The 12,938-nt window shown below is 37.9% G+C and overlaps 1 non-coding gene across 1 annotated transcript; it reads right to left on the bottom strand.

Annotated features, from left to right (window-relative positions):
- Positions 1-9,502: 9,502 nt before the first annotated feature.
- On the bottom strand, positions 9,503-9,609 carry LOC141650814 (small nucleolar RNA R71). The gene has a single exon (XR_012546828.1). It is a non-coding gene; the product is annotated as a small nucleolar RNA R71 (small nucleolar RNA).
- Positions 9,610-12,938: the final 3,329 nt, after the last annotated feature.

Genomic DNA, 12,938 nt, shown 5'->3' with positions numbered 1-12,938 from the left:
AAACAAGCTCATGCATTGGCCCCTTTCTCCCCCTCCCCACCGGTTTTTCAAGCTAGAAATGCCAATGGTTTTTCTATCATTGTTCACTACTAAAAATTATATTTTATAGTGTAAGAAAATATTATTCTCTCTACAACTTATAAAACATTTTTAGAGAAATAAAAACCTCACAAATCTCTCCCTCTTGGACCGAAATATTTAAGAGAACAAATTAATATTTTGTGTCAAATTTTAAGTAAGACTTATATTATTACTAGTTCATAATAATATTAGTTATTAAGGGTTTTCCTTGGGTGTATTGCTTACTCGATCGAGTAGCGTCTTTATAGCGGGGGGTTTATAATCGTGTTTTGATAGAATCGCAAATCATTTTCCGCCTCCTTCCTCCAAACCTATATGTCGCCTTTCCTCATTCCCTTCACCATAATCCCTTCCATTGGAGCCTTTGAGGATGCTTATGCCTTGGGTATAGGTTGCTTGAGTCATGTAGCGGTCCTGACACCGGATAGCTATGCATAAGTATGTCATCGTCTTTATCGTTGTCGTTGTGGTTTTCAGTCAGGGTTGTAGTGGTTGTGATGGATTATTGTACTGTTTGTATAGGTGTATTGCTTGCTTGGTTGATGTCATGTGTTTGAACGTGGAATCGCTGCGGTTGGCTAAAGGTAGGTTCGGCTGCTCAGTACTGTTGGTTGTCTAGAGTGTCTTGTGATGTGGTTCGGTTGTTGTTACATTAGTATGGTTGTCGGATTGTGATAGTTGGTTGGTGCTGTGCTATTGTGTCTATCGTTGTCGTAATACATTGATTGTGATTGGCTGTCTGTGATATTCGGGGCGCGTCCCTGGCTGAGTGGAGTCACTTGCGGGAGTGGCTTCACGCCCTTGGTTCGCCCTCTGTGAAACCCGCCACAGGAGGGGATGTGCACATTAAGGAAACTTGGGTTCATCGCTCTGTATGATGAGCGTGGATTTGGTGGGTACGGCTGCGGTCCCCCACTGGTAGGGCTGGTCCAGTGGACAGTCGGTGACAGTGATTGGTTGGAGTAGTTGTGGTTTGTGCGTGTGCTTGGTTGTGTCGGTAGTGTGTTGGCTATTGTTGTTGTGTCTTTCCTCGGTTACTGACCTTGTGTGGTTTGTCTTCTTATTGTTTCTGTTGTGTCTGCCGTGATCCCTTATGGTGAGCAGTCAGTCTTAGCAGGTGATGTTTTGGTTGATAGCTGGATGCTTGGCGGGATGAGTCCTTCACGAGTTTTGACAGAAGTGTAGATCACATAGTTGGTAGTAGTCTGAGTTGTATCTTTGTTATCTTAGTTTGTTTAATCACTTGTAATAAACTTTAATTGTTCTTTTATCGACATTTGATTATTACTGTCCTCGGGCAACCGAGATGGTGATGCCCTTATATGCTAGGGAAGGTTTAGTTAAGGCTCCTTGGTATATGGGGGTGTCACAAAAATATAGGGGAACGGGATATACGAACAAAATGAATGCAAATGAATATAAATGAGGGAAAGAGAACTCACAATAAGCGTATAACAGACCTCCCCAAACCAGCATCAAACATAGGGAGGTCATAGCCAGCTGCCACTAATCAACACCCGTAAGATCCGGGTCATCAGCATCAAACAACAGCACGGACAAAAGAACCTGCATGACACTCAAATGAAAATTAAGCCTCTTCCCAAAATTATATTCATGAAAACCACACTAACATGCTAATTAAAAACTGAAATAAAGCACACTTGTACAAAACTTTTACAATCCTGGTTGCCTCCCGGCCAGCGCTGGTTTATATGGTTCCGCTCGACCTCTGTCACCTTATTTACTAAAATAACTGAACAGCCCACAACATGGTTGTTGGCTAAATGAAGTACTTTCATCAGTCTTTGTCTTGGCCATAGGCCACCACTTTACCTCTTCTTCAGAAATAGAAGGGTATACCGTCGCACAGGCTAACTCACTACACTTAGCCCTCGGGTGTCCCTTCTTTGCACGCGGCATCGAATCTCTTGGCATTCCGCCATAATCAACATCGGGTGTGGGCTCAGAATGGCTAGATAATTTAGGCATGATCTGAGCAAAGCCAGAAGTAGAAATATCCACTTCAAAAGACTGAGTTTTTGCGATAAATTCAGCTTAAACGGATTCAAGCATACTCAAGTCTTCTGCTTGATATATCTCCTTCCAAAAGTTTCGTCTAGCACAGAGAGTCCTCTCTGGTTCTGGATCAAACGGTATGAGCTCAGACCTGAAAGACCTGGGCATAAACAAAACTAGCACTGAAAGGTGAGAAACGGCCTCAAGGAACACAGGTTCCTTGAGACAAGAGACAAACTAAAATAAAACAAATAGAAAAAAGCGTCGCCTCCCCGGCAACGACGCCAAATTTGACACGGCTGTCACAACCTATCAAAAATAAGCCAACTGGTCTCTAACTAATATAGCTAGGGAAGTCGGGATCGTATCCACAGGGAGGCTTTTAGCGTTCTACTTCTCAAATTAAGTCTGTCTAAGTAACTAAATGGGGTTTGTTTGATTTTTGTTCTAAACTAAAGCAATAAAATAAAAGGTTTAAAGAGAGAAATTGAGTCGAGAAAAAAATATAAGAGAAAGGAGCTAGGACGTCGGTTCAACATGGATTATAATGGGTCATAGGTAGGGTCATAGGTCAGTCTCAATTATCAGCCTATAGGGCAGTGAAAAGGTCCTCTCGGTCCGCTATTCGCCCTAGAATGCTTCTAGCGGGCTCGCAACTTACTAGGGCACTCTAATGTGTGTGACAGGTCTAACCCTTTCCAGGCTTTCGATCTTAGGTCGGGGCTTACCAGTACAATTAATCAATTATATCGACTTAACTAATTAAAAGCAATTGAATGTCACAATTAACAACATAGACCAATTATATCGACCAATCTAATCACCCAATTAAGACCGTCTCAATCCATGTCTCCCCTAAATCCTAGCAAAAGGAGATTTAGCTACTCATATTGAAACTTGCGATAACAATTGAATAAGACGATAGAGGGAAGGAATACATAAATAAATTAATTGAGAAATTAAATAACATAAAATAAAATTATAATGATAGAAAAGAAATAAATAAAATTAAAAGAGAAGAATTAAGATAAAAGAGGAATTAAAATACCGATTGAGTCCGAGTTGAGCAATAGAGAAGGAGAAGAAATTCTAGATCTAAAGTTTTAGAGAAGAGAGTACGTAATTCCGTTTACAGTGAAAACGAGATGCCCTCAAATAAAGTTTACAAGAGCTTAAATAGTCCAAGCCCACAAAGAAAGTAAAACAAGTGACTTAAACGATTAAACATGTAAACATGCTGAAAGTCTAGCAAAACATAAGCCGAAGTCGATCGACTTCCTTCTTGGTGTAGGACGACTTGGTGGTTAGTCGGACGATTAGGGTTTTCAAGTCGGACGACTAGCAAATCTTGCTTCATCAAAGTGATGTCCTGTGTCGTCCAAAACATGTCAAGGTCGATCGACAATGGTTCTTGGTCGATCGACACTCAGTTGTGGTCGATCGACTTGCGTCACGCAACTTCCTGCAACGAGCACTGAATTTCAAATGGCCGCCATTTATTCGTTACTTGGGAAAATTGGGCGTTTTTCATGGCGTTGGAAAGTTAAGAGGATATACTTTCACCTCCAATTTGAATCACCTGATTATCAGTTCTAGAACTCTAGTTATAGCTCTTTAAAGTAGGCACTAGTAATGTGAAGCTCTCATTTTGCTCTATAAGCTTCCTTGCTTCACTAAGGACTCCAAAAGAATGGTTTTTGAGCTCCATTTATATCAAGACTAGGAACATGAGCTCGTCTCACCTTTGTTGATAAGATTTGGCTCATATTTGCACATTTGGGCGAATAACCTGTAAAACCCATAACATGTACCCAAAGTAGCAAACAAGGGGAATATAACAATAAATGGGACATAAATTGCACATAAATGCGTGCCCAAATAGACGATTAATCGCATATAATGAGCACGCATCACTCCTCACCGGCTCCCACCACGAGTCGAATTCCCCTTTATTTCCAGAAGACTCCCAGCCGGTCGCACCACCGACGGCCGGTGGGCCGGCAGGGGTCCTCTTTGGCTTCTCTTTACCGTCCTTATTTTTACCCTTTTTGCCCCATTTGTCTATTTTTATCGTGATTGTATAACACTTCTCTCTTCCCTTTTGTTTGAGAATGTATCGTGTCATTTGTTTAGGATGAGTCGTATTGTTGTTATTATTATTATTATTATTTTTTTATTATAAACCAGAACTTTTATTAAATATAATCAAAATTTTTACAAGAAATTAGTGGGTAGCTTAGGTGAGAACGGTGAGAACCAATCCCCACCATTCAATTTTGATCTAAGGGGTAAGATTTAACATCATCTTAGAGGTTAAGGTTTAATATTATACACAATCCACCCAAAAGTCAATGAACAAAAAGTCAACGCCGGTCAAGGATGGTTGACTGCGGGTCAATGCCGGTCAATGGTGGCCGCCGGAATAAGGAGGAGGGTCAATAGTGGCTGCCGGTGGTCAACATTTCGATTGCCGGTTAGGGGGAGGGTCAACGCCGGTCAATGGTGGCCGCCAGTGGTTAGTGGTTGTCGTCCGCCGGTCTATGGTGGCCGCTGGTGGTTGAAGGTGGTCAACAACCACGAGTGGTTAATGATGATCAACAATTTCAAACTTCAAAAATGTTGTTGGTGGGGATTGAACCCACAACCTCTTGGTTGAAATGCACTTACTTTTACTACTATGACACATGCCGCTTGTTGTTAATTTTGTGTCTCTTTTGATATATATATATATATATATATATATATATATATATATATATATATATATATATATATATATATATATATATATATATATATATATATATATATATATAATACCGCTCTAGCCCCTTCTCGGCCTTGGCGCTTCCGATGTGGAGCGGTGGCTCGGAAGAAGTCGCAGAAAGAGAGGTTGCAACGGAATTTAGTTCATATTGAAATTCTGTAAGAAATGAGGTATTTTCCCCAGGGAGCTACCTGGTGGTCTGATGTTGGCGAGTGAATGCGCAAGTGCGTTTGACTTTGAAGCGGAAGAGTAAGAAGGTGCCTCTTATTTCGTAGACAACTTCAACTGGTCCGCCTATTAAGTGGCTTGCTTTCAAATTAACTGTATATATATATATTTGTTAAGATCTGAGTTGAAATAATATGTATCTCTATTAACTATTAAATGTACTTCTAATTTATATTTAATGTACATTCAGTATAAAATCAATGTACATGATGAGTTAGTTAAGTGTACTTGATAAAAATTGAACAACACATTTTAAGTACTTATGTTAATTATTCTTTATATTTAATGTACCTCCAATACTTTATATTTAATGTACCTCCAATATATATAATGTCTCCCCGATGAGTAAGTGAAATAAAATTAATAAATAATTGTAGTAAATATGATATGTAGCTATAATTATTAAAATGTACATTTATTATATATTCCATGTACCTTCTATATTATTAAAATGTACTTGAATAATTATTAAAACATGCCTTGTAACTAATTAAGATACACATAGTATGTAACTTTAATATATTATATGTACCTATAATATATATTTAATGTACCTCTTATATAAATAAAATGTACATAATAAAAAATCGAGTCATAATTGATAACTAATTAAAATAAACATGATATGTACCTTTAATAAGTATTATAAGGACCTATTTTATAAATTTAATGTACCTCTCATATACATAAAATGTGATAAGTGCATAATTTATATTGTTTTACCCCCTATATTAGCTCCATTTTACATGTTATTTAGCACTTATCATAGTGTTTTGAGCTAATATTTGTTATTCTAGTTCAATTGCCTGTTTCCATATGTTTTGTAGGAGTTTAAGCTTTTAGGAGCTAAAATCTAACAAAAATGCAAGCTAGAGTGCAATGGCTAAGCAAGACCAAGTATTGGACTAAGTGTATGAAGTTGCATGGGTTTTTGCATGAAGATTTGATGGATTGAAGTAAGAATTACAATTGAAGTCAAAAGCAAAGTCAAGCCCAAAAATGAAAGTCCAAATTAGAGTGAAAGCATTGGATGCTAAGGAGCTTTGGATGCTAAGAAGGTGAAGTATTACCGGGTGATTAAGGAGCATTAAAGCACGAGCATAGAGATTCCTCAAGTAATTAATCGAGGAATTAAGAAAAATAGCCAGATAACCACGCCCCCGATCGGGGCTGGCAACCTCGATCGGGGTTGGTTGTTTGTGGGATGCTTACGTTTCACTTCCCTCCCCTATATAAAGGAGAGACACTTCAAAGCTTGGGATCATCTTATTCTCACGTCTCATACACTCTTTTATTGCCTTAAGCAACATTTCTCTCATTAGATTTCATATTTAGTTTACAAAGTTGTTTAAGCTTTCCTTAGTTTAATCTTTCAACATTTTGTTCTACATTCAAGTTATTATACAAGAATTTCTTATTCAAGTTCACTTGGTTATTTGTTCTTCCATACAAGTTCATTTCCATTACGGTATTTCTATTTCTAGTTTACGATTTTACATTTGTATTTAATCTACGCATAGTTAATCATTAGTACTTTATTCATATCACACTAGCATTATTCTTATTTCATGTTATATCATTTAGTTTATATAATTTCTACAATCATGTTTAGCATTTCTTACAACAAAGTTTATAGTTTACAATGCATTACGAGTAACTAAGTTCCTTAGTCTAGGGGCTAGGGAAGCCATGCAAAATCAAATATATAAAATGTTAAATTAGGCTGATATAATATTGTCTAATTGTTTCTATCACATGTTTGCATCGTCACGTTTAATCTATGTTTAAAAGGCCTTATTCATTGATTAATTTTGTTCATTCGTTCTAAAAGTCGAGAGGCACGGAATTGAATTAGACTAAGCATGTGTAATAGGACGACCTAGTCATGAACGAGAGTTTCTCTAGGACCCGGTCTATGGTTGACACTAATACCGTAAGGTGGGTGTCTCTAAGCCTAAACAATTGACAATGTTATTATTACCGAGTTTATCATAATCGTATATTTACCTTTGTATGTGCGACCCGACTCCCCTAGACTCCCTTTTATCATATAGTTTTCATATTAATATTTGTTAGTCATCAACCAAACAACAAACAAACCCAAAACATAATTTTTCAACGCAGTCATTGGGTACCTTGGCTGTAATATAGTTTTCTGTTCTTTTCATTAGTGTAAAAGTGAATGCAAGTGGTGATGTTGTACCTAATTTCCTAATTATTAATATAATTTTTCACATTTCACCAAAAAAAAAAAAAAAAACAAACCCAAAACGAAATCGACCTTGATAAAAATCTTTCCATAGCATTTCACCACACAATTCCCGTCTCCTTGTGTTCGACCCCTAATACTACATTAATTTGTGTCTAGGGTAATTATCTTTGCATAGGTACACGATAAGCCTATCAAATTTTGGCGCCGTTGTCGGGGAGCACGGTTTTATTGCGTTTTGAATTGTCGATTTTTATCTTGTTTTCTTTTGTCTTAAGGAACACTTGTTCCTTGAGACCGTTACTTATCATTTTCTAGAAATTGTTGTCTTATGCCCAGGTCCTCTCGTAGTGGAGAATTACTTTCACCGGATTCCGATCCCGAGAAAACCTTTAGGAGAAGACGACGTTTTTGGAAAGAAGTGAAATAAGCCGCTTCTCCCGTGCAAGTTCAAAGTGCTAGAAAGTCTTACCTAGACGATCTAAAAATTCTTGAAGAGGAGGAGGTTTCAAGTTCATCATCTCCACCATCACCACCATCTACTACTAAAAAGATGGTGAAACTTTCCAATCACTTAAAGCCCACCGCGACCATGCTTCCGGCCGGTATCACAACTACTCAAATTACCGTGCCGGACTTTGAGATCAAACCGGCTTTCATTAGCCTTGTGGAGAGGAAGCAATTTGGGGGAAGTCCTTTGGAGGATCCCAATTTGCATGTGCAAAATTTCTACGATTATTGCTCCATGATCCGTCAAACGGGCGTCACTCAAGCCCAAATACGGGAAATACTTTTCCCTTTCTCTTTGAAGTGTTAGAAATTATTAATCTCAGTATTTAACATATTCATATATGTTACAATTAATTTAGTAATAAAATTAAATATAGATCTTATACATGCAAACATGAATAAGAATAGAGAAGAAATCGTTTTCCTTACTATAAAATTTCGGATCAAAGGGCACAAGTAAGATCTCCTTCTTACTTGTTCTTGAGCTTTCCTTATATGGATGAACAAATATTCAAAGATAGAATCCCTCCCAAAGATGAATACCCAAGATAACCTCTTAAAAGATTAATATTACTTGATCTAGAATAATAATAATCTTTACTAAAATTGATCCAAAACTATTGTTTTTGTCTCTTGTTATTTCGGCCAAGAGAGGATGATTTTGGAGTTTTTATTTCTCTAGTTTTTCTTAAGATGTTGAAAGAAAATTCTATTTCTTACACTAGAAAATTAGAATTATGTGAATGAATAATGAAAGAACCCATTTGATTCTCTTTAGAGGGCAAAACCGGTGGGTGTGGAAGGGTGCCCTATGCATGAGCTTGATTCTCTAACCAAGAATATAGGCATGCAAGGCTAGGTGTAGGTTTTATAATTATGTTTTCCACTTATAAATAATCAACACAATTTTTATCCTAATACACCCTCCATTTCGGTACACACACATAAAATGGATGAGTCCATTTTATTTGTGATTTTGTCAATAGGTCACATGTGACACATTACATGACATCTTATATATAAAATGTATTTTTAACAATTAAAAATCAACATATTAATAAAATATGTCACTTATAAAAATTAACATAGTAATTCACAATTACTTGTACCAAAATGGTTTACCAATTTATAAATCACAACATCTTGTATTTATAATAAATTATTCATTCAGTTTCAATTGTTTCCGTAAACAATAATTTCATCTAAGTAATAAAACAATTCGATTACTTAGACCGTATCTTATTTAATCAAATTACAATAAGACACGTAAATATTACTTCCAAAATCGTCCGTCAATTTTAAGTAATTTAATTAACTCGTATCGTCATACGATCAATTAAATATTCAATTAAGAGTGTTACCCTTTAGGTATGACCTAAGGGGATCAACTGATCACCACCGTCGCACGATAGTAATGTCAAACTCTAGTCAGCCAATCATTACCGATATATGTGGACTAGTTGACTGTAAAATATTACATCCCACATGTATTCTTAAAAATGAGATTTAAACATGTGATCATCATGATCGACAGTTGTGATCGCATTATTGTCGGAGGACACATATTCCAACATGAAGGACAAGGCCAAGCTTTAGATCAATAGCCTTGACCGCACCGCCATGGGAATCACCAATTGGGAAACATTGGCTCTTGCTTTCTATCAAAAGTTTTTTCCACCGGAGAAACTCAAACTATGAGGAGCCAAATCACCGGATTCCGTCAACAAGCTCTTGAAAGCTTATATGAGGCTTGGGAGAGGTACAAAGAGCTACAAAGGCAATGCCCACATCATGGGCTAGATGATTGGTTTCTAGCTATAACATTCTACAATGGATGTTGTGCCGAGTCCCGAAGGATTCTTGATTCCGCCAACAATGGACGGTTTGATCAAATTGACACCGATATTTTTCATGCCACGATCGAATCTATGGCGGTCCATGATGCACAATATGTCAATTCCCGAAGTGTGCCACTCAAAGGTAAAGAAGAATCCTCCGATAATCCCGTCTTGTTGGCTCAAATTGCCTTACTCCAACAACAATTGGCGGAGAGAGATGCTAGAGACTCCCTTCAACAACTCAATGCCGTGTCTTCAACAAGTCAAATCATTGTTTGTGATGGTTGCGGAGGTGCGGGTCATTACACCACTCATTGCCGAGCTACCATTGAGAAGGTAAATGCTTTTCAAGCTTTTAAAGAAAGTTCTTATCCACGGGGTACATTTTCCAATACTTATAACCCGAATTCAAAATTCCAACCGAACTTGTCTTATAATAGCAACAATGTGCTTAACCCTCAACCCCTACCACAACAAAATGCCTATGTCCCTCAACAACAAAAGTATAATCCTCCACCGAGTTATCAAAATCAACAAAGGCCCCCACAACACTATTACCAACAAAATCAACCGCCACCACAAAATAACCAAGGAGGAGGTAAGATTGAGGCTATGATGGTTCAAATGCAAAGGGAATTGTTGGCACAAATCCAAAAGAGTGATCAAGCTCACAATGCCACAATCAAGATGTTGGAGCAACAAATGACTCAACTAGCCTCATCTAGCTCTTCAAGGAAAACGGGTCAATTACCACCACAAGGTGAGCAACCACATGCGACCATTAATTCCATTTCCTTGAGAAGTGGTACAAGCTATGATGGACCGTCCATGACTTTGGATGACGAGGTGATTGTTAAAAAGCCCAAGCTTGGGGGAAATGACAAAAAGAAGGCTAGTGAAGAGCCTCTTGTTAAGGATCGTGTACCATTTCCTCATCAGTTATTGATGTTAAAGAGAAAGAGCAAGCTTGATACCAAAGATGTTGAGCCCCCTATGCCCAAAGAAAGTGACGAGGTGATTGTTGATGAAGTCTCTCCTAATGCTAAGGAGAGTGATGCCGTTTCAAAGAAGGTGGATGTTCCCATTGAGAATGAGAAAGTGAAAGTGAGAGATGTGGAGGATACTCCTCCAAAGGAAGTTTTTCAAGTACCGTTTCCCCATCGTCTAGGAAAGCACAAGGAGGAAGGTAAGTTCGGTAAGTTTTTGGAAGTTTGTAAGAATTTGCAAGTCACCGTCCCATTTATAGAATTGCTTACCCAAGTCCCCTCTTACGCAAAGTTTATGAAGGAAATCCTCTCAAATAAGCGATCATTCAATGAGGTTGAGACCATTACTTTCACCGAAGAGTGTAGTGCACTCTTACAAAACAAGTCTCCCCCGAAACTTAAGGACCCCGGTAGCTATTCTATTCCTTGCACTATAGGCACATATACCATTGATAAGGCCCTTTGCGACCTAGGTGCTAGTGTGAGTATCATGCCCTATTCTATTTGTGAAAAACTTAACATGAGTGCTTTAAAATGCACAAGTATCACTTTGCAAATGGCGGGCCGTTCTTTAAAGCGACCTTTAGGTGTCTTAGTAGATGTGCCCGTCAAGGTTGGCAAGTTTTTCTTACCCGTTGACTTCCTCATACTTGATATGGCCGAGGACTCACAAACCCCAATTATATTGGGTAGGCCATTTTTACGCACCGCGGGTGCGCTAATCAATGTGAAAAATGGGAGGTTGACATTAGAAATGGGTAATGATCGGGTTTCCTTTAGTAAAAACAACACCATTAGAAGCCCAATGTTACAAGAGTCTTGTTATTTATTTAGCACTGTGGACTCTCCTAATGCCTCTACTACGCTTGGATCCTTACTAATGGATCCATTGGAGGACGATATTGGTGTTGTTTGTTTTGTAGGTGGCGATGCTAAGGGCACTATTGCTAAGAGTGCCAAAGAGAAAAGGAAATTTTATTTGAACAATTTCAAATGGTTGCGGAATGCAAAGATAGTTATGAAATGGAGCTTGGTTGGTGGCAAGCTCAATGATGAAACTTGATCAAATAGCTTCTTACGTCGTGACGGACATTAAACCAGCGCTTCTTGGGAGGCACCCCAAGCTTTTTATTTGCTTTTATTTATTTTTGTTTTTAAATTTCCGCAATTTAATGTTTTTCGTAGATTAGAAATAAAATACTCGACTTGACGATGTTTCTTTTTGTGATTTATAGGTGAAAATGAAGAAATAAGATTTAAAGGAGAATTTGGCACGCTTCCCCATGCAAGAACCCCGTTCGGGGATGTAGTTTTCAAAAAACGGGACGGAATTAAATAAAACAAGGAAGCAAGTCAAAATGGCGAGGATGGGTCAACCCCGATCGGGGACGTGGTTCTCTACTTCTGTGGCAGCTGCTTTATACGGGTAAAAAAAAAGAGAAAATTTTCTATCATTCCCCTATCAACCCGACGGTACTCTTTACTCTTCTCTCTTCCATATTCCTTCATTTCTTCTCTCAAAATCACTAGGAAACATCTAGTTCTTCATCATTTTGCAAGATTCAATCAACCATTAACATCAACAAGTAAGTTTCTCTTCCTTTTCTCTTTAATTTCATCCATTTCAATCAATTTAATCAAGTTTTGCAAACCCTAATTCAAATTGGGGGAATTTGATTTTGTGCTTATTAGTACTAGAAATTGATTGTAGAATGCTCTATTCATGTTTATAGTATGAATTAGGTAACTAATTTGTTCTATTATGTCTATTTGGATGAATTTTGGTTTGCCTTAAGGTGAATTTTTGTCTTACATTTCAGAAAAATGGCACCAAGAAGACCTCCTACCCAAGGTGCTTCTAAGAGGAGAAGGAATGATGCGGAATCCTCCCGGGCTGCGGAGGATGTGCAAGTGGAAGAGGTCCCGGAGTGGCAAGATCCGGATTTTCCCGGAGTAATCTTTAATTGTCAAAAGCAATATGACAATTGGGTCATCCTAAAGAGCAAAGGTATGAAACCGACTAAGTTTATTAACCAAGCTTCTTTAAACAATATTGGAATTGAAAAGAATGTTAAGACATGGTTTAAAAATCTTGGTATGAAGCATTGTTATACAATGGATTATAAGACCTTTCCCGAACTCACCCTTGAGTTCTTAAGCTCTTTTGAGTTTCGTAGGTCTAAGAAACCCGGTTTTGTGCTTTTTGTGACCTTCCGATTGTTTAATGATGACCATAGAATGGACCTAGCGGACTTTGCTAATATCTTCCAATTGCCTCATAGAGACTTACCTACCGAATCACC

The sequence above is a fragment of the Silene latifolia genome, chromosome 3, assembly GCF_048544455.1.
Source record: "Silene latifolia isolate original U9 population chromosome 3, ASM4854445v1, whole genome shotgun sequence".
NCBI lineage: Eukaryota > Viridiplantae > Streptophyta > Magnoliopsida > Caryophyllales > Caryophyllaceae > Silene > Silene latifolia.
The sequence above is the reverse complement of the archived record's forward strand: the minus strand, read 5'-3'. Positions and strand labels throughout refer to the sequence as shown.